Consider the following 20079-nt stretch of genomic DNA (forward strand, 5'->3'; position numbering starts at 1 on the left):
AGGCTCTTTATCTCCAATAGACAAGCAAAACAAACAAACAAACAAACATAAAAAGCTGCGGCTCAAGTGGAAGAATGGCAACCTTAATCAAAGACTAAAAAACGACACCCAGGCCCTGAGTTCAAGCCCCAGGACAGGCACAAAAGAAAAAAACACAGAGTAACAATCCGCAAGATGCCCACAACCCAGTTCCCCTCAGTTTGTGGGCTCAGACCCACCTCCACTCACAGAGGGGTCACCGCTGGGCTCAGTGTCTCTGCTTCTATCCTTACAAACAGAGAACAGAAGGAGCCAAAGAATCAGAGCAGGCTGGGTGCTGGTGGCTCACACCTGTAATCCCAGCAACTCAGGAGGTTGAGAGCTGAGAATTGCAGTTCAAAGCCAGCCAGCAGGAAAGTCTATGAGACTCTTAACTCCAATGAACCACCAGAAAACCGGAAGTGGCGCTGTGGCTCAAAGTGAAAGACTAGCCTTGAGCAAAAGAGCTCAGGGACAGCACCCAGGCCGAGTTCAAGCCCATGACCACCAACAACAACAAAAAAAATTCCAGTGGGCAGTGGTGGTTGTGAAGGCTGAGGGAAGAGGCCTGAAGCCAAGGAATGTTGGGGGCAGCCCTAGAGGCCAGAAGTGAGGGAGAGACCAACTCAGCTGACGGCTGGCTCTGCTGGGGTCCTGACTTCAGCCTGGTGGTAGCCAAGGGGGCGGGGCTAACCTCAGGATCCTGAGGTTGCAACAGCTTTCCACCACCAATCAGACAGCGGAGTTCTGCCCTAGCAGTAAGAAGAAACTCATCAATTCAAGGTGGCCAGCAGACCCACTGGTGAAAGGCAAGGCAAGGCAATTTCTAGAAGGCAAGACAACAAGAGATGCCTAGAACAAGGCACAGAAAATACTTTGCAAAATGCAAGAAGAGCCGGGCGCTGGTGGCTCACGCCTGTAATCCTAGCTACTCAGGAGGCTGAGATCTGAGGATCGCGGTTCAAAGCCAGCCCAGGCAGGAGAGACCATGAGACTCCTATCTCCAATAAACCACCAGAAAACCGGAAGTGGCGCTGTAGCTCAAGTGGTAGAGCGCTAGCCTTGAGCTGAAGAGCTGAGGGACAGCGCCCAGGCCCAGAGTTCAAGTCCCACGACTGACCAAAAAAAAAAAATACAAGAAGAAGGGGAGAAATTCAGCAATATTGAGATTAAGAGCTTTGCATGTCAACAAACAAAGAGAGCAAAGGAGAGAAAGAAAGGGAGAGACAGGAAGTATCACAAAGGAAGGGACCAATTTTTTTGCTCAGTACTGGGATTTGAACTCAGGTATTATACATGCTCAGTTGGCAGAACTGGCACTCTACCACGTAAGACACCCCTCCAGCCTGGCTTTTTTATCTAGGAGATAAAGAGACTCGTGGAGCTCAGTGTTGGCGGCTCATGCCTATAATCGTAGCTACCTAGGAGGCGGAAATCTGAGGATCACGGTTCAAAGCCAGCCCAGGCAGAAAAGTCCATGAGACTCTTATCTCCAACATACTACTGGGAAAGGGCCAAAGATGGTGCTGTGGCTTAAGAAGGTAGAGCACTAATTTTAAGCACAAAGAGGTACAGGGACAGGGCCCAAGCCCTGAGTTCAAGCCCCAGGGCCAGAAAAAAAACAAAAAAGTCTTACGGATTCCCCCCCCACCCCCCCCAAGACTGGCTTCCATTGTGATCTTCCAGATCTCAGCCTCTTGAATAGCTACCATGAGCCACTGTGCCTGGCACATGAATTCAGAAACTATAAAGACCTCCCTCAAGCCATTGAGAAAAGCCAGCAAGAGACTAGTAGGAGTATTTCAGAGGAAGACAGAGGCACGCAGAAAGAAGATCCGTTTCACTGTCAGCACAGTAACCCTACCCCTGCCACAGCAAGGGGAAGTGTGCAGGACACTACATCGGGTGGAAAGCGCCGGCAGGGACACTGGCACCCGGGTGGTCCCAGCTGGAGGGAAAGCCCCCTTTAGCCTCTTGAAAACAGATGGCATTATCCAGGAAGCTGAACACACAAAACCTGCGAACCCGGTGGCCATACTCCAGGTAGACACGTGCACCTACACACGCCGAACAACACCAACTACTCCTAATATCCCAAGTCTGAAATAACCCGGACACTCCTGCCACTTCCCTGCACAGGACTCATGCCCGCAATCCCAGCTCCTCAGGAGGCTGAGATCTGAATATCGAGGTTCAATGCCTGTCCAGGCAGGAAAGTCCGTCAGACTCTTACCTCCAATGAACCAGCAAAAAGCAGGAAAGCAGAGCTGTAGCTCAAGTCACAAAGCATCATCCTTGAGTTAAAAACCTAAGAGACAGCGATTTCAGGCTGTGATTTCAAGCCCCAGGACCAGTATTAAAAAAAAAATCTGCCGGGCGCCCATGGCTCACACCTGTAATCCTACCTACTCAGGAGGCTGAGATCTGAGGATCACAGTTCAAAGCCAGCCTGGGCAAGAAAGTCCGGGAGACTCTTATCTCCAATAAATCACCAAAAAACCGGAAGTGGTGATGTAGCTCAAGTGCTGGAGGGCTAGCCTTGAGCTGAAGAGCTGAGGGACAGCGCTCAGGCCCAGAGTTCAAGGCCCACGACCGACAAAAAAAAGGAAAAAAAAAATCACAACCACCCTGCTTCCTCCCACCAAAGTCCTGGCCTATAAACACTTCATCTTTACCATGTTACCAATGGAGAAACTGAGGCTTGGAGCAGGCATGTGGCTTGTCAGAGTCACCCAACTCAGGCCCTGAAATCAAGTCTCTCAACTTCCTGAAACTTAAAGAGCATCTTGGCTCCCCAACTGAGGGTCGAGGACAAGGGCAGAGATCTAGGGGTGCCACGGCACCAGGCCACCCCCACGATCTCTGGCTGCTTTTTCTGCACTTCCTCCCACCAAGTACCAGATTCTGTCCGAGAATATTCCAGAACCCCTGGGGGCCCCCGCCCATCCCTTCCTCTGCCCTAGCAGGGACCCCCTCAAAGGACCCTAAGCCTCTACACAACCATCCCCGTGGGATCCAGGGCCCCTTCCTTGACAAGAAATGGGGGTCTGCAGGCCCAGAACAGCCGGGAGCCACCGCCGCCCAGCTTTGGACCTACAGCTGGTCCTAGGAACTGAAGGGGAAGGGGGAACTAGGAGGGTGGGATGCCACCTTAGCGGGAGGCTAAACCCCAAGTATACCATGGTGGCACATGCATGCACACACACTGTAAGTGTGCCCCACTGATTCGACCATCTACACTCCTTTCTGCCTCCAGAGGCCACTGGTCTGTCCCCATCAGCGAGCCTCCTGCACCCCGCACCCGGCCCACACAGTCTCTCCCTGGCAAGCAGAGACTAAAGCACACCCCACTTGGAGGGGCCCCACAGAGTGGAGCTGAAGCCTGGGACAGAAGGCTAGCCTGCAGGGAGAGGCCGGGCCGCACCCCAGGGAGGCCCAGAAACCTAGAAAGAAGAGAGCCGGCCAGCGGCCAGCAGGGGCAGCTCCCCAGGGACCCAGCTTCTGGTGGCCTGAAACTTTGAGGAACAGGATCCCCAGTCCCTAAATCCCCTTTGCTTAAACTAATTGGAAGAGGCTCACATGAGAGACAAAATCACCCCAAAGATGAAATCCAAGGGGCTTCGGCCACAGCCCTACCGTACTGAGCCGCAGCGGTGATTGAAGCAAGCTCAGGTGGCCTGGCCAAGCACCTGGTGTCAGGTCAGGCTGGGAGTGTGCAGTGAACGGGGTGGGAACACCAGCAGTGGGCCCCAAAACTCAGCTAGGAAAGCCAGATGGCACTGGGACTGTGTACTAGGGCAGACAGGGCAGGAGTGTTCAGGAAGGTGAGCCATAATCACACCTCAGGCCCAGCGGGCGGAGGGCGGACAGCCGGGGAGAAGGCAGACCGGGGCATGTACACGGCTGGAAGGTAAGGAGAGCATGGCTCACCACTACCAGCCTCACCCATAAGGCAGGGAAGCATTGGTAAAATATCCCTCGCATCACCAAAACAAAGCATCCGTGATGAGATGAGGCTGCCACATGGCGACTGCCTGTAATCCCAGCTACACAGGAGGTGTGAGCGGGAAGATCAGAAAAGTGACTTTGGCAGAAACAGGGCTGGGGAGTGGCTCCAGGGACCCCGAGTTCAAATAAAGAGGCTGTTTGCACCCCGGCGGGGCAGGGCTGCTGGGGGGAGCCGGAGGCCACTTCCTGCGTCTGTCTACAATGACACACTGTCCCTGGATCCCTCGGGCCCCAATGACAGATGGGGAAATGGAGGCAGAGAGGGACACAGTGACTTGTCCAAGGTGACACAACGGAGCAAGTAGCAGACCTGGGATTTGACCTCAACTCTTGCGGGGACCTGTGGGCTCCTGTGCACCAGTGCCTGCGCACACAGCGAGGCTGCAAAGAGTGGCACTGCCACCGTGTCACCCCCCACCCGCACCCCCCACGCCCGCAGGGAGCAGCTGGGCCTCTCCAAGCCCGCCCTGCACCTGGCTCCTCCACCCCCTCGTTTTTTCTGCTGTCTGCACCCCAACATCGCTCCCATCCAGCTCTGCAGGCTGTGATAGGATGCTAGTAAGCTCCTTCTATAGACTAGGTACTGCCTGGCTCCGCCTGGCTGACAAGGCCTTGAACTCGGAGCCCCAGAAACCCAAATCTTCAGCTGCCCCCTTGCAGCCGACAGACCCTCGGCCTCCCGCCCTGTGTGTGTGTGTGTGTGCTTGAACTCAGGGCCGGGGCACTGTCTCTGAGCTCTAAGGCGAGCGCTCTACCACTTCCGGTGAGCCACACGGACTTTCCTTCCCCTGGCTGGCTTTGAACCTCCATGCTCAGATCTCCATCTCCTGAGTGGTTAGGATTACACGCGTGGGCCACGGGCCCCGCTGGACTCCAAGCTTCCGCAGCTCCTGCAAAGCAGCGGCTCTGCGAGGCGGCCGACCCCACCCGTGGCAGCGCCCTGTGCCCCGCGCCCCGCGCCCCGCGCCCCGAGCCCTGCGCCCCGCGCCCCGAGCCCTGCGCCCCGCGCCCCGAGCCCCGCGCCCCGCACCCCGAGCCCCGCGCCCCGCGCCCCGAGCCCTGCGCCCCGTGCCCCGCACCCAGCGCCCCGCACCCCGAGCCCCGCGCCCCGAGCCCCGCGCCCCGTGCCCCGCACCCTGCGCCCCGCACCCCGAGCCCCGCGCCCCGCACCCCGAGCCCCCAGGCCCGAGGGCAGCTGGGTCCCCAGCACCCGCCAGGCCGGGGCGTGGGTCTCCACGAAGGGCTATTGTTTACACTTGCTCTGGGGGTGCGCCGCCCCACGTGCGGCCCCCCTCGCGCGCCCCACGGAGCAGGGCCACCGCGGCCCTCGCCATTCCCCACCCAAGAGGGAGCAGGGCCCGGGGCGCGGCGCGGGCGAGCCGGGGCCCCTGCGGCCTGCGGGGCGGGGGCTCCGCTCCTCCCCGAGGGAGGATGTGCAGTCTCACCCCGCGGCCGCGGAGCCGCCGACCCGGGGCCGTGCCCCCCAAACCCCCGAGGAGGGGGCGGCGGCCGCGCCCACCAGGCCGTGCCCAGGGCCTGGAAGTCCTGCAGCGAGTCCCGCGCCGGCCGCGCTGGGGGCGGGCGACGGCGGGACACAGGCGCCCGCAGACAGACGCCCGAGCCCCAGGCCGTGGTGCGGGCACCGGGGCGCCGCGATCGCCGGCGGAGTCCCGGCCCCGATCGCCGGCGGAATCCCGGCCCCGATCGCCGGCGGAGTCCCGGCCCCGATCGCCGGCGGAGTCCCGGCCCGGCCAGCCTCCGCCAGCGCCCCGCGCCCCCGCCCCGCCCCGCCCCGCCTCGCCAGCGCTTCCGGCCCGCGCTTCACTAGTGCCCGGCGGGGCCGCCGCCGCCCCCCGCGCCCGGTCCTTTGTCGCTCGCGGGTCCGCGCCTACCTCGGTCCTCCGGCGGCGGCCCGGCTCCGGGGCCCCGGCGTCCCCCCCCCGAGCGGCCTCCCGGAGTGGCGCCGCTTCGCGCCCCCGCGCTGCCCGCGCTGCCCCGCGCCCGCCGCAGGCCGAGGCCGGGTCCAGCAGGCGGCGGCGGCGCCGGCGGCCGAGGCTAGCGGAGCCGGTGCAAGCGGCGCGCGGCGAACAAAAGGGGCCGGCGCCGGGGCGGGCGCCTGGGGCGGGGCGGGGCGGGGCGGGGCGGCAGCGCGCGGCCTCCCGGTTCTCGGGCCGCGGCGCCGCGAGGGACCAGGCGGGCGGGCGGAAAACGCGGTTCCTCCCCCCCCCCCCCCGCCCCCCCCACCGCGCCGGACCCCGCGCCCACACCGCCTCACAGCCCGGCGTCCGACGGCGCTCCTTCGTTCTTCTATTTTTTGCCCTGTCTGTCGTGGGCTTCAACTCAGCGCCTGGCGCTGTCCCAGCTTCTCCACTCAAGCTGGCGCGCCACCGCTTTGAGCCACAGCGCCACTTCCGGCCTTTTTGAGTCTCCTGTACTTTCCTACCCGGGCTGGCTTCGAACCTTGATCCTCACATCTTAGCCTGAGTACCTAGGATGACAGTCGAGAGCCCGGCGTCCCGCTCTGACGGAGTTTAGTGGACAGCGCATTCTTCAAGGATGTCCCAGGCTACGCGAGGAAGCTGCGAGGGGCGGGGGTGGGGACGGGGGGCGCCGGGCGGCGAGGGAACAACTTCAGTCTTCTTTAGAAGCCAAAGTGGGTGTGGAGCGGCGGGGTCTCGAGGGATGGCGGTCGTCCTGGGGCCGTGGTCCAGATGCGAGTCTCTCATCCTGGGGGCGTGGTCTCGATGGACGCCTGTCATCTTGGGGGACGTAGTCTGGAAGGACGGCTGTCATCTGGGGGCGGGGTCCCGATGTGTCTGTCATCTGGGGGGCGTGGCCTCAATGGATGGCCGTCATCCTGGGGGCGTGGCCTCCATGGATGTCTATCTTCCTCGTGGCGTGGTCTCGACTGTCCTGATAGGCACCCGGCATGCAAATGAGCTGGCCGCCCTGGCCTCTGGGATGCTGTGGTCCCCTCCTGGACGGGGAGGCAGAAACTGTGTCAGCCCAGGAAGTAAGTAACTAAATCCAGCTCTGAGGGCGTCTGGGGCTCCTTTCCTGTCCCCTCCGAACTGGCTGTACCCACTGCACTCCTTCTCCCTCCTGTGTTGGCCAGCTAACTCTTGCAGCTCAAAGCCAGCTTCGCCCACCCCCAGTTTAGGCATGCTGAGGAGGCGTGGCCTTGGGCGCTGGGTGGTAGTGGGCGTGGCTTCGGGTGAAGTAGGTGTCCTTTGGTGGCCGGCAGAGCCTGCTGGGAGACCCCAGCTCCCTCTTGGGAGGGCCAGGAACAGGGACTGCTTATGCCTCCTATTTTATGAGCCAGCGCCCCGCACAACACCTAGTAGGGGACAGACAGAGAGGAGTATTTGTTGAATGAATTTGCTACTACTGCCCCTTCCCCGCCCTGGCATCCAGAGTCTCTGAGAAATGAGCTAAGCTCTTACCTCAATTTCCTCATCTGCAAACTTCAGTGTATTCTCCATTCAGTTCTACAAACACTGGTGGTGTAAGGACAGTAAGTGGGTACTGGGCCAGCCCTAGAGGTCCCACATAATGTGGGAGGGCAAAGCCAGGCCTGGGAGGGTGCAGAGTGAGCCACCCAAGGAAGGCAAGTCCAACCTTGTAAGAAGGAAGGGAAAGGATGCTGTGGCTCACACCTGTAATACTAACTTCTACTCAGGAGGCTAAGATCTGAGGATCATGGTTTTGAAGCTAGCTCCCACAGACAAACCTGACAGACTCTTATTTCCAATTAACCAGCAAAATCTGAAGTGGAGGTGTGGCTCAAGTGGCAGAGGGCTAACTTTGAATGAAAAAACCAAGCAACAGCACGAGGCTTAAGTTGAAACCTCAGTGGTAGCGCGCGCGCACACACACACACACACACACACACACACACACACACACACAGAAATACACAGGTTCTTCGTTATCCCTCTGGAAGTAATGAAAATATTTACAGCAGATTTTAATGAGTCAAGATGCATAATTTAATAGCATAATCACATCCCTTTTACATGATTGTTATGCTAACAAGTTTATAGGCAGAACAATGGGTTTATAAAATAGTTCCAGTAAAGTGAGGCAAAGTAAAGTCAAAGACTAAAGATGGTGGTTGAAATCGGGCTGGAGGTGTAGCTCAAGTGGTAGAGCACCTGTAGGTTCCAGATCCTGAGTTTAAACCCTGGTAACATCAAAAATAAAAGAGTGGGGGGCTGGGAAAGTGGCTTAGTGGTAGAGCGCTTGCCTTGCATGCAAGAGGCCCTGGGTTCGATTCCTCAGCACCATATAAGCAAAAAGCCGGAAGTGGCGCTGTGGCTCAAGTGGTAGAGCGCTAGCCTTGAGCTGAAGAGCTGAGGGACAGTGCCCAGACCCAGAGTTCAGGCCCCACGACCGGACCCAAAAAACAAAAACAAAATAAATAAAAGAGTGGGCTGGGAAGGTGGCTCAATGGTAGAGTGCTTCCCCCTGCATGCATGAGGCCCTGGGTTCAATTCTTCAGCACCACATAAGCAGAAAAAGCCAGAAATAGCACTGTGACTCAAGTGGTAGAGTGCTAGCCTTGAGCTGAATAGCTGAGGGATAGTGCGCAGGCCCACAGTTCAGACATCACTGACAAAAAAATAAGTAAAAATAAAAGATGTTAGCCAGGCGCTGGTGACTCATGCTTGTAATTCTAGGTACTAAGAAGGCTGAGAGCTGAGGATTTCAGATTGAAGCCTGCTTGGGCTGGAAAGTTTGTGAGACATTTATCTCCAATTAACCACCCCAAAACCTGAAGTGGTGCTGTGGTTCAAAGTGATAGAGCATTAGCCTTGAGCAAATGAGCTCAGGGACAGTGCCTAGACCCTGAGTTCAAGCCCTAGGCCCAACAAAAAAGAAAAGATAGTTGAAGTGGTGTGTCAAATCATGCCTGCAATCCTAGCTACACACACAAAGAAAGCTTGCAAACTCTGCTGTGATCTGCTGGGCTTACCTGAGTCCTGGGAGGCAGCCCTCCATTATCAACAGCTCCAGTGTGCCTCAGAGGCTAATGAGACCCAAACTCCCTCCTATTCCCACCTGACCACCGATGTGTGAGCCTGGCCTGAAGATTCCTTTGGCCTGGCTGCCGGAGGAGGGCTGGTCTGAGAGAAGGCCTGGTGGAGTTTGGATCCACTGTCCTGCAGCCCGTGGCCAGTGGAGCAGGTGTTGGGCCCGGCCCTGGAGTGGGGAGGGGACCCCAGTTGATCTCACACCCGGCCCTTTGTCTCCACCTGAAGTGCCAGCTTGGTCCTTCTCTTGCTAAAGAGGATAATGGCTGGCCAAGGCAGTAGTGGGGGTGCGGTGGGGGCAGCTGCGGGGAGAGAGCCTGGGCTGCTCTGGCAGTTGGAGCCACGCCCCGATCCTTTCCATTTCACTTTGCTTTTCAGATAGCGTCTCGGGCTTTTGCGCAGGCAACCTCTGACCTAAATCTTCCCCAGTGCCGGGGATGACAGGCACGCAGGCACCACCACATCTGGCTGGCTCCAACATGCTTGTGTTATCATGGTTTTCCATTCTCTGGTGCTGGGAATGACCTCAGGCCCTGCACACACTAGCCAAGGGCTCTCCCACCGAGCTGCACGCCCGCCACACCCGTAATTTTGATTTACGTTAGGTTAATTTGCGTTTCCTGTTTCGACGCTGAGGCTCTCGCCCTGCTAGGGAGGCGTTACCGCTGAACAACACCCCAGCTTCACCGGGCAGTGTTTTGGTGCTGTGTGTGCTGGGGCGGGGGCTTGAACTCGGGGCCTGCGCGCCATCCTTGAGCATTTTTGCTCAGGTTGGCGCTGCACCACTTGAGCCACAGCGCCGCTTCCGGATTTTTGCTGGTGAGCCAGCCCCGCTGGTGTGACGCTCAGTCCTCGGATCTCAGCCTCGCGCGCAGCCGGGACGACGGCGTGAGCGCGGCGCCAGTTCTGGGTGGGGCTCCGCGGCCTGGGCCTCGCGGCTCCCGGGTGTTTGCTGCAAAACCGCGCTGCGATCGCCCGGGGCGAAGCCATGCAGGCAACCGAGGACCCCGGCCGGGAAGCCGCCGGCACGGCGCGGAGGCCGCCGTGGGACGTTTCTGTCCCTCTGCCTCGGATGTCCCTGCGCCACTCGTAGGTCGCTGGCAAAACACCTGAACCCACTCCCGGCGCGGCCAGCGGCGGCGAGGACCCGGCGGCCGCCTGGGGGCCGCGCCGCCCGCCTCGGGTGGGCGGGGCGTCGCCATGGAGACGGCTACGCGCGGGCCACGCCCTCCGCCGCCCGTGGGCGGGGCCTGGGCGGGTCGCGCGGCGCCGCCCCCGGGGCGGGGTGGAGGAAAGGCGGGGTTCGGCGGCGGGGGTGTGGCGGGAGCCGCGGGGACAGAGGGCACAGGGGGGTGATGGGGGGACACAGAGGGACACCGGGGGTGGGGGACACAGGAGGATACCGCCGGGGGCGGGGGACACAGGGCCTGGGGGACACCATCGCGGGCAGGGAGACTTGGGGGGCACCACCTGGGGCTGGACGCCACTGCACAAGAAGGCCGGGCTCTGCCGCTAGGCCAATAGAAAATACCTTGGGGTCCCTCATTTCCCATGGGGACCCCTTATTTCTCAGAGGTGGTGGAAATAGTGATAAACCCAGGCCTCCCTAAGTGACCAGAACTACTACTAGTCTTCCTTCCTTCCTTCCTTCTTTTTTTTTTTTGGTTTTCTTCCAGTCTTGGGGCTTAAACTCTGGGCCTGAGTGCTGTCCCTCAGCTCTTCAGCTCAAGGACAGCGCCACTTCCGGCTTTTTCTGCTTATGTGGTGCTGAGGAATCGAACCAGGGCTTCATGTATGCAAGGCAAGCACTCTACCACTGAGCCACCTTCCCAGCCCTTTGCAAAACTCTTATACCCAATTTACCACTAGAAAACCAGAGTGGAGCTGTGGCTCAAAGTGGTAGAGCAGTAACCTTGAGCAAAAGCAACTAAAGAGCTCAGGGACAGTGCCCAAGCTGGAGTTCAAACACCTCAGCCAACAACAATTAAAAACAACAACAACAGGGCTGGGAAGGTGGCTCAGTGGTAGAGCGCTTGCCTTGCATGCCTGAGGCCCTGGGTTCGATTCCTCAGCACCACATAAGCAAAAAGAAAAAAGCCAGAAGTGGTGCTGTGGCTCAAGTGGTAGAGCACTAGCCTTGAGCTGAAGAGCTGAGGGACAGCGCCCAGGCCCAGAGTTCAGGCCCCACGACCAGACCCCCAAAAAAAAAAAAACCAGTAAAGAAAGGATCTGCTGGGTAGCTCAGGCTGTCCTAAGCTCACCATCCTGCCTTAGTCTGAAAAAGCAAAAGCAACAAAAAAGCAAAGGGCCTGGCGGTGTGGCTCAAGTTGTAGATCACCTATGGATGTGCAAAAGGCCCACAGGAGGTGGAACTAAAGTCAGGTGGCATGATCTGCAGCTGGGGACAGAAGGGCAGGAACTGACAAGGGAGAAGCTTTCAGCCAGGTACTGGAGTTCACATCTGTAATGTCAGGAGGCTAAGATCTAAGGATTGCAATGAGAAGGCACCTCAGACAAGACAAATCCAAGGGAGACAACCTGGTCTTCCCCTTATCTGCCCTTCACATTCTGGAATTTCAGTCACCTGCAATCCACAAAGACTAAATGGACAATCTTAGGAACAAACAATGCATGAGTTGTAAAGCTTGTACCACGGTTGACGGCATGATGACCCTGGCACTGTGCCCTCTGCCATCTTCATTCATGGGTGGGGGTGCCATGTGCTGCTCATTTGTTAGATACTGAGCTACAGTTTCCTGTAGTGTGGGGTGCCCCTCTGCTGAACCCACAGATGAGGGGACGCTGGAGACCTCGCTGTACCACAAGTTGGAACTGGGGCCAGGAGGCGGGGGTAGAGGGTGGGGAGAGACTGAGTCAGTTCCGAGAGCTGGGCAAAGTCCTTCCTTCCAGGGCTGCCAAGGGGTGATTCAGGCCCCGTGGCCACATCCATACCCGCCGTGGCCTCTAGGCCACCCCAAAAGCACAGCAGCCTCTGTCTCTGGGCTTTTTGGGTTCTGTCCAGTGCCTCAGGCTTCAGCCCAGATGTGGTCCACAGCTGCTCACTGCTAGACGCGCAGATCCCGGTGGGATGGAGGAGGGTCCTTGCCTTTCCCCTCCCTCCACGGCCTGACTCACTCCCAGATGGTCCTTTACTTTGGGAAAACCAGACTTCCTGTTTTATCCACTCTAATCCAGAACATAGAGAGAGAAAAGGAAGGAAGGAGGGAAGGAAGGAAGGAAGGAAGGAAGGAAGGAAGGAAGGAAGGAAGGAAGGAAGGAAGGAAGGAAGGAAGGAAGGAAGAACTTGAGGTCTTCAGGCTACCTGTGATGATGCACTTGGAAACCTTGGAAACCAGGCGCTGGTGGCTCACACCTGTAATCCTAGCTATTCAGGAGGCTGAGCTCTAAGGATTGCACGGCAAAGCCGGCCCAGGCTGTAAAATCTGGGATACTCTTATCTCCAGTTAACCACCACCAACAACAAAAAGCTGGAAATGGAGTTGTGGCTCAAGTGGTAGAATACCAACCTTGAGTGAAAAAACTCAAGGACAGCACCCAGGTCCCTGAATTCAAGACCCCTCTTCCCACATGCATGTGCCCATGTGTACACACAGGAATGCTAATTCTGATCCATTGTCACCAGCTGTCTGGGTGGCCAGGACAAGCTCTTCCCCTCTGAACTTGGGTTTGCACCTTCCTTTGTCTATTGTCGGCTAGAGAGCTGAACTCAGGGCCTCGGCTCTGTCTCTGAGTTTTTTTTTTCTTCAAGTCCAGCACCTGTTTTTTTTGATGGCTAATGAATGTCATGGACTTTCTTGCTTGGGCTGGCTTTGACCATGATTCTTAGATCTCAGCTCCCCGGGTTACTAGGATTAGAGGCATGAGCCAATGTGGGTTTGCTATGCTCATCTTTAAAGGAATGTGGTGGAGAGTCAGGTGTGACCACCCTTCTGACTGAAATACTGGAACTTGCTCTTAAGTTAAAGGGAAGCAAGCCTTGCTATGTCTCTGGAAGCCCCAATAATATCCAGAAAAATACAAAAAAATCTCCGTCCGGTCACGCTGGGCCAATTAAAAATTTCCTCTAAATCCCGCGCGGTAGGCAACGGCAACCAAAAGATTAAACTGTCTCTGGTCCCTGCCATGGGGGGTCCCTTTCCTTCCAGGCAGCCTAGAAACTCATATTTTATTCATGGCAGCCAGGCATAAACAGGATGTAAATATTTGCGGGCTGTGAGGGGGTGATATGGGGGGGGGAGGCCGTCCAGCGTGGGGGGAGCGGGCTGTGGGACAATGCTTTCCCGGGACCCGCCCCTCGTCTGCTATAGGCTGCACCCGATTGGAGATGGGGTGGCTCTAACCTTTGGCTCCCCTGCGCCCCCAGCTCCTCCCCAGCTGCAGGGGCTCCCCTTGGGGGTCCCTCGCGTCCGCCCTCATCCCCAGCTTCCCTGCTGCGTGCACCCCGAGGCTGCACCAGCCAGAGGCCCCCCAGGCTGGGCTCACAGCCCCCCCACCCCCCCAGGCTGGGCTCACAGTCCCCCCCCAGGCTGGGCTCACAGACCCCCCCCAGGCTGGGCTCACAGCCCCCCCACCCCCCCAGGCTGGGCTCACAGCCCCCCCACCCCCCCAGGCTGGGCCCACAGCCCCCCCCCCCCCAGGCTGGGCTCACAGCCCCCCCAGGCTGGGCTCACAGCCCCCCCAGCCCCCCAGGCTGGGCTCACAGCCCCCCCACCCCCCCAGGCTGGGCTCACAGCCCCCCCACCCCCCCCAGGCTGGGCTCACAGTCCCCCCCCCCCAGGCTGGGCTCACAGACCCCCCCAGGCTGGGCTCACAGCCCCCCCACCCCGCCCCCTGCCCCGGATTCCTGGTCACACTGATGAGGTCTGGATGGTTCTGTAGTGGTCACTGAATACTGGCTGGACGGATGGCCAGATGGATGGAGCTGCAGTTCCATTGTCCCCTAAAATCTGCCACACCTCATGTGCCTTTATTTTTTGGCAGATCTTGAGGACTGGACTCTGGGCCTGGGCGCTGTCCCTTGGCTTTTTCACTCAGCCTGCCGGGTGCTCTAACCCCTGAGCCTCAGCTCCACATCTGACATTTTATGGTTAAGTAGAGATAAGAGTCTCACAGACTTTTCTGCCTCGGTGGTAGGCTTCAATCCTCCATCCTTAAATCTCAGACTCCTGGATGACAGGTGTGACCGTCTATGCCCATGCTGGGCTGTGCACAAGGGCCCCCCCTCCCACCCACCCCCTTCTCCCCCTCTCCTGCCCACTCCTGTGCTTGGTCTGGCTCCCTGCTTCCCAGACTCACTGGAGCCCCCTTGGGACCTGGAAGACTGGCTGGGACCCCGCAGGTCACCCCATGAATGTAGTCAGTGGATGGGCCAGGCCAGGCAGAGCTTCTACAGTGAATCCTTCTAGAAAGGTCCTTTGCAGACCATAAGAGGGGTGGGTTCGGGCTGGGAAGGTGGCTCAGTGGAAGAGCGCTTGCCTTGCATGCATGAGGCCCTGGGTTCGATTCCTCAGCACCACATACGCAGAAAAAAAAGCCGGAAGTGGCGCTGTGGTTCAAGTGGTAGAGTGCTAGCCTTGAGCTGAAGAGCTGAGGGACAGCGCCCAGGCCCAGAGTTCAGGCCCACGACCAACACACACACACACACAAAAGAGGGGTGGGTTCTGGGGTGGAGGAGGTTGGGGAGCCCGCCCATTGGATTGGGGGCTGGGATTGGACCAGGTGCTGCCATGGACAATGCATGGCCGTGAGATGTCCGGAGACTGTGCACAGGTCATGTGGGCTGGCACCTTTCTTTGGGTCTTTGGATTTGGATCCTGGGTTTTGCTGTATAGCCCGGGCAGGCCTGGAACTCATGATCTTCCTGTCTCAGCCTGCCCAGTGCTGGGCACTGGTGGCTTCAAGTTGAGCTGATCTGGCAGTGGAGGATCCAATCTAGAGACAGAGAGGCCCCTGCCCCCTCCTGCTCTGCTCTCCTGGGTCCTGGGGGGGGGGGGCAGGCCCCATCCACCATCCTATTAACTCAGAGCTTTAGCAGGCAAGGTGGTACCTGTAGTCCCAGTTCCTTAGGAGGCTGATATAGGAGGACTGCTTAAGCCAAAAAATGTAAGGTCCAAGGGCAACATAGGAACACTCCACCTCTGAGACCTTCATCCTTCTTCCCTCCTTCTTTTCTTCCTTCCCTTCTTTTTTTTTTTTTTTTTTTGGTCAGTCATGGGGCTTGAATTCTGGGGTTGAGCACTGTCCCTCAGCTCTTCAGTTCAAGGCAAGCATTCTACCACTTGAGCTACAGCGCCACTTCCAGTTTTCTAGTGGTTTCTTGGAGATAAGAGTCTCATGGACTTTCTTGCCCAGGCTGGCTTTGAACGGTGATCCTCAGATGTCAGCCTCCTGAGTAGCTAGGATTACAGGTGTGAGCCAATGGTGCCCAGCTTTCCTTTGTTTTCTGAGCCAGGGTCTTGATGTGTAACCCAGACTGTCCCTCTTAATTTGCAAATCTTCTGCTTCCTAGGAGCTGGGATTACAGGTGTGTACCACCATACCTGGTGAACCAGGTAAGCATTGCCAGGCAAGATTTGAGAATTAGAGCTCCAGCCAAAGAACATATACTTCTCTCTTTTTTTTTTTTGGGGGGGGGGGTGTCCGGTCGTGAGGCCTGAACTCCGGGCTTGGGTGCTATCCCTGAGAATTTCAGCTCAAGGCTAGCGCTCTACCACTTGAGCCACAGCACCACTTCTGGCTTTTTTCTTTTTGCTTATGTGGTGCTGAGGAACCGAACCCAGGGCCTCAGGCATGCAAGGCAAGCGCTCTACCACTGAGCCACCCTCACAGCCCCAGAACATATACTTTTTTTGTTGTTGTTGTTCTGTTTGTGGGGCTTGAACTCTAGGCCTGGGCGCTGTCCCTCAGCTCTTCAGCTCAAGGCTAGCACTCTACCACTTGAGCCACAGCGCCACTTCTGGCTTTTTTCTTATGTGGTGCTGAGGAATCGAACCCAGGGCCTCATGCATGCAAGGCAAGCGCTCTACCACTGAGCCATCTTCCCAGCCCCAGAACATATACTTCTAAATTGGTCTCCAGCCAGGTGATGGTGGCTCATGCCTGTAATCCGAGCTACTGAGGAGGCTGAGATCTGAGGATCACGGTTTGAAGCCAGCCTGGGCAGAAAAAGTCTGTGAGACTCTTATCTCCACTAATCTACTCCCCAAAAGCTGGAAGTAGAGCTGTGGCTCAAGTGGTAGAGTGCTAACTTTAAGCAAATGAAGCTCAAGGACAGCACCCAGGCCCTCAGTTAAAGCTCCAGGGCTAGTGCAAAAAACAAAACAAAACAACAAAGAAACCCCAGCACTCATATATGTATATTGTGTGTAATGTTTAGTAATTACATTATTACATTAGACCACAGACAGTAAACAGTTACTGAGCATACATTGCATACCACCAGGCTGAGAACAGAAATGCATGCCAGACCCCACCAGTGGGAGCCGGTGCCCTGTCCCCACCTACGCGTGTCCCAGCTAGGACAGGAGGAAGGGTGCTGACCAAGAACGGAAGTCAAGCGCCCAACACCTTCCTGAGGGGCTGTGTCATGCGGGGGCAGCCAGCCACCCACCCACAGCGCCTCATGCTGCACAAAACCCCTACGTTACAGCTTAGGGGGAAAATTCTTCCTTTTAAAATTTATTTTTATTTATTCTTTTTTTTTGGGGGTCCGGTCGTGGGGCCTGAACTCTGGGCCTGGGCACTGTCCCTCCGCTCTTCAGCTCAAGGCTAGCGCTCTACCACTTGAGCCACAGCGCCACTTCCAGCTTTTTTCTTTTTGCTTATGTGGTGCTGAGGAATTGAACCCAGGGCCTCAGGCATGCAAGGCAAGCGCTCTACCACTGAGCCACCTTCCCAGCCCCATGACTACATTTCTTATCAAGCATTGTAGCCTCCTCCTTTGTTTCCCCTACCCATCCCTACCCCTCCACTCCCCCCCCCCCCACCATGTCCTTGTGCTCTTTAGCTCAAGGCTCTTGTGCCTCAAGTGGTAGAGTGGTAGCCTTGAGTTGAAGGGCTGAGGGACAGCGCCCAGGCCCAGAGTTCAAGACCCATGTTAGAGGAGGAGGGGGAGGGGGAGAGGGAGGAGGAGGAAAAAAGAGTTCTCAAAGTTATGGAAGTGTTAAAGCTTCACTTTTGCCTGGCACCTGCGCCCCGTGTTTGTGCAGAGCTCCGTCCCAGGCTGGTGGGTAAAGTAGTGCCCTCCAGGATTTTCTAATGGTAGGGCAGGCAGAGGCTCTTTGAAATCACTAGCCTGAGGCTTGAAAAGATCCACCTGGGTCTGGGTGTGGCAGCGCCTGGCTGTAATCTCAGCTTTTGGAGGGTGGTGGGTCCCAGCTCAGCACAGGTGGTATCCAAACCTTATCTCAAAAAGCAAAGGAAACTGGCAAGGCTTCCCGGGCTCCATCTCCAGTACCAAAACCAACAAACAAAAAAGTGAGGATCTGAGGGGGGCTGGGAAGGTGGCTCAGTGGTAGAGCGCTTGCCTTGCTTGCATGAGGCCCTGGGTTCAATTCCTCAGCACCACATAAGCAAAAAGAAAAAAGCCAGAAGTGACACTGTGGCTCAAGTGGTAGAGCACTAGCCTTGAGCTGAAGAGCTGAGGGACAGCGCCCAGGCCCAGGCCCAGGCCCAGAGTTCAGGCCCCACAACCGGACCCCCTCCCAACAAACAAACAAACAAACAAAAAAGTAAGGATCTGAGGATCTTGGTTAGAAGCCAGGGCAGGCAGGAAAGTCTGTGAGACCCTACCTCCAATGAACCACCAGAAAACTGGAAGTGCCACTGTGGCTCAAATGGTAGAGCACCAGCCTTGGGCAAAAGAGCTCAGGGGCACTGCCCAAACCCTGAGTTCAACCCCCACAACAGCCCCCCCACCCCAAAAAAGCCATCTTTGGAGGAAAATGTCTTTCCAAATCACTTCTGGAGGCGCTGTGGACTTTGTCTCCTGCCTGAGAGGCAGAGGTCTCAGGAGGAGGTGCTGAGGGCACCAGTGGAAAAGTAAGAGATTCATCCACCCTTCACTCAGAATTTATTTATTTATTATTTTCTTTTTTCAGGCACAACTTTTTTTTCACTCAGAATTTAAACTTGACCTTATAAAAAAAAAAAATTAGGGGCTGGGAAGTTGGCTCAGTGGTAGAGCACTTGCCTTGCATGCCTGAGGCCCTGGGTTCGATTCCTCAGCACCACATAAGCAAAAAGAAAAAAGCCGGAAGTGGCGCCGTGGCTCAAGTGGTAGGGTACTAGCCTTGAGCTGAAGAGCTGAGGGACAGCGCCCAGGCCCAGAGTTCAGGCCCCACGACCGGACCAAAAAAAAAAAAAAATTAATGCCAGTCCTGGGGCTAGAGCTCAGGGCCTGGGCACTGTCCCTGAGCTTTTCCTCCTAAGGCTAGTGCTCTACCACTTGGGCCACAGCTCTACTTCTGGCTTTTTAGTGGTTAACTGGAGGTAAGAGTTTCATTCTTGCCCAGGCTAGCTTTGAACATTGATCCTCAGATCTCAGCCTCCTGAGTAGATGAGATTAAAGGCATGAGCCACTGGTGCCCTGCAGACCTTAAACTCTTGGTTTTTTTGAACTCTGGGGGCTTGAACTCTGGGTCTCGGTGCTGTCCCTGAATGCTTCAGCTCAAGGTGAGTGCTCTACCACTTGAGCCATACCGCCACCTCTGGTTTTCTGGTGGTTAATTGGAGCTAAGAGTCTCAAGGACTTTCCTGCCCAGGGTTGGCTTTGAACAGAGATTCTTGGATCTCAACCTCCAGAGTAGCTAGGATTAAGGCGTGAGGTACCAGTGCCCAGCTTACTTGTTTTTGTTTTCTTCACTTAAGGTTGGTGCCCTACCGTAGGAGCCATGTTTCCACAACAACTTTTTTTTTTTCCCACTGGCTGGAGATAAGTCTCAAGCTTTCTTCTGCCAGGGCTGGCTTTGAAGGTCAGTCCTCAGATTCGGTTTCCAGAGAAGGGGTGGGGAGGGGATTACAGGGGTGAGCTGCTGGTTGGTGTCTAGCAACACCCACTTCCTCCTTTCTCTCTAGGGAAAGAGAGCTGGGAGCTGAGCCTGGGGGTGAATTCCAGGGACTTCCGCCCCGTGGTACCTCTGCCCCCCCAACTCCCTGGCCCCCCAACATTGCCGCTGTGTGGCTCTCAGGGAATGTTGGGAGTTTTGAAGCTCTGAGCTCTTTCTGGGCTCCAGTCCAACCAGTCACAGAAAGCTCAGCATAGAGAGGAGAAAAATGTCCTGACAGCACAGTTCCGCTCCAAAGGTCACCTCCTCTCTCAGCAGCCAGGGAGAAACTAAGCCAGAGGCCTCCTGTCCCCTGGGGGTGTGAGAGACAGATCACTCTCCTCTGCTCTCTGCCTGGGCTGTGATGTGGTGGGAAGGGGATGTTTGAACAAGTTTCCACACGTGAAAAAAAAAAAATCCTCAGGAAATGCCACAAAAGAGTCACTTCAGGAAGTTGAAGTCAGTGGGACACCAGTGGTCACGCCTGTCATCCTGGCTACTTAGGAGGCTGAGACCTGAGAATCGAGGTTCAAAGCCAGCTGGGCAGAAAAGTTCGGGTGAGTCCATTTCCAATGAGTCCTCAAATGCCAGCTTGAGGTCAAGTAGTAGAGCACATAGGCTGGTGAGCAGGAAAATGGGACGAGTGTGAGGCCCCAAGTTCAAACCCTGGTACTGACCCCCCCCCCACCCCCCCCCCCACACACATACACCACATCACCAATAATGAAAAAATTCTTCTCGCTGGGGCTTTGGGGTCTCAGGGCTGTAATCCCAGCTACCCAGGAGGTTAAGATCTGAGGATCAGGGTCCAAAGCCAGCCCGGGCAGGAAAGTCCATAAGACTCTCAGGGCAGCGCCCAAGCCCTAGGTTCAAGACCCACAGCCGTCATCATCATCATCATCATCATCATCATCATCATCATCATCATCATCATCAATCTTATCACTGGGAAACAG

The 20079-nt window shown here is 56.8% G+C and overlaps 1 protein-coding gene across 2 annotated transcripts in view; it reads right to left on the reverse strand.

The window, feature by feature from the left end:
- Positions 1 to 6611, reverse strand: part of Clip2 (CAP-Gly domain containing linker protein 2) — a 42964-nt gene extending 36353 nt beyond the window's left edge. The window contains exon 1 of one of the 2 annotated variants that reach the window (XM_042688048.1): positions 6515 to 6611. The gene's annotated coding sequence lies outside the window, so the exon portion shown is untranslated. Of the gene's footprint in view, positions 1 to 5918; positions 5976 to 6514 lie in introns of those variants that run through there. The other variant, XM_042688049.1, reaches the window with a different exon arrangement.
- Between the last annotated feature and the right edge of the window lie 13468 nt (positions 6612 to 20079).

This window comes from Dipodomys spectabilis, unplaced genomic scaffold (genome assembly GCF_019054845.1).
Source record: "Dipodomys spectabilis isolate Male_0828 unplaced genomic scaffold, ASM1905484v1 ptg000112l, whole genome shotgun sequence".
Lineage (NCBI taxonomy): Eukaryota > Metazoa > Chordata > Mammalia > Rodentia > Heteromyidae > Dipodomys > Dipodomys spectabilis.